The sequence below is a fragment of the Lontra canadensis genome, unplaced genomic scaffold (assembly GCF_010015895.1).
Source record: "Lontra canadensis isolate GAN:19392208 unplaced genomic scaffold, GSC_riverotter_1.0 scaffold68, whole genome shotgun sequence".
Taxonomy (NCBI): Eukaryota; Metazoa; Chordata; class Mammalia; order Carnivora; family Mustelidae; genus Lontra; species Lontra canadensis.
In genome coordinates this window covers 11,580,245-11,581,863 of record NW_022631062.1, presented here as the reverse complement: position 1 = coordinate 11,581,863, position 1,619 = coordinate 11,580,245, and the positions used below count along the sequence as shown (strand labels likewise).

General features: G+C 61.1%; 1 protein-coding gene across 1 annotated transcript in view; it reads left to right on the top strand.

The window, feature by feature from the left end:
- Positions 1–1,619, top strand: part of LOC116880836 (cohesin subunit SA-2-like) — a 52,104-nt gene that overhangs the window by 15,645 nt on the left and 34,840 nt on the right. The gene's annotated exons all lie outside the window — the stretch shown is intronic.

The window sequence follows — 1,619 nt, the reverse complement described above, 5'->3', positions numbered from 1 at the left end:
AGACCTGATCGTGTTCTGTGTTAACTGGGTCATGGAGACCTGTGTTCCATCGATACTCGCACATCAGACCTGATCGTGTTCTTTCTGCACTGGTGAATTTAGACTGGATCTTGTTCCATCTACCCTGGCACATTTAGACCCGACCGTGCTCTCTGTAGTCTCTGCTGTAGTGTGCGTGTTGCTGTCATGGGCACTGTTGATATGACCCAACCAGTAAGGGCTTCTGTGGCCGTCGGCGTCTGGGTGGAGAAGGGAGTTGTGGGGCACCGTGTGGCTGGCCTGTGACACAGACAGTGCAGGTGTCCTGGGGGCTGGAGATTCACCTGGTGCCCCTCACATCGTTCATTTCTCACCATCTTGGGTGTGCAGACGAGGTAAAGTGGATCCGTGCACTTCACAGAGAGGGCAGAGGAGGTTTCCTCACAAACTGCACTGACTTAGCAGTGAGGACCGACCTTGCAGAACCAGTTACTGACCCGGTCTAGCCTCGGGATGGGGGGTTTCGGGACATGTTTGTAAGTCGTTAGTGACCTGGTCTAGGCTCAGAACGGGGGTTTTCGGGACATGTTTGTACCTGATTAGTGACCTGGTCTAGCCTCGGGATGGGGGGTTTTAGGACATGTTTGTAACCCGGTTAGAGCTCTGGCCTCACCTCTCAGGGACTGACTGAAGGTGTAGAAGCCTCAGCTGGCCTCAGGGTTCTTGAGGCTGGGGTGTCCTGTTGAGGCTGGCTTGTTGGAGCAACTACACTCCCCCCCCCAAGTCTGATCGCCAGTCCCTGGCAGGGCACCCCACCCCCTCACACCGCAGCAAATGGGGAGGGGCTCAGTAAGTTGGGGGAGAATGGTGGGAGCCAGTCGCCGGGGACTAGCACAGAGGGAGTGATGTGTAGGAGGGGAAGTGTATGGGGGATGGGCACACGGGTCCCAGCATGGAGGAGGAGGGTTGTGCCCACAATGCACTGGGGAAGGTGGGGTGCGGAGCGTGGGGGCCCTGGCATGGGGGATGGCACAGGCGGTAGGGCACGGTGTGTGGGAAAAGGTTGTGCAGGATCTCGTGGGTCCCTGCTTGCACGGGTGAGTGTGAGCGAGGCAGGGAGCTGTGAACGCAGCCCCACACCCTGCGGAGTTGGGGATGCGGACCCTGGGGGGGGGCAAACGGCCGCACGTGGGGGTAGAGCGTGACGGGTGTGCAGCATGCGAAGAGCACAGAGCTGGGGCATGTCTGACCCTCAGTCATTCTCTGGGCACCCCCAGGCTGGACACTTTGCGTCATCCCCCCGCTGGGTTCTGGCCTCCAGCCTCAGCCTCCCTGCAGGACTCACCGTCCCTGAGGGGTCTCACGCAGGCTGTGCAGGTGACTCAGACTGTCCGTGTGCGCGACGGACGCCAGGCTGGAGGCGGGTTCCCCTGAGGAACCCTTCCCGCGCAGGCGCAGAGGCGGGAGCCGAGTTCTCCTGAGGAACCCTTCCCGCGCAGGCGCAGAGAGGCTGGAGACGGGTGCCCCTGAGGAACCCTTCCCGCGCGTGCGCAGAGAGGCTGAAGGCGGGTTCCCCTGAGGAACCCTTCTCGTGCAGGCGCAGAGAGGCTGGAGGCGGGTTCCCCTGAGGAACCCCTTCC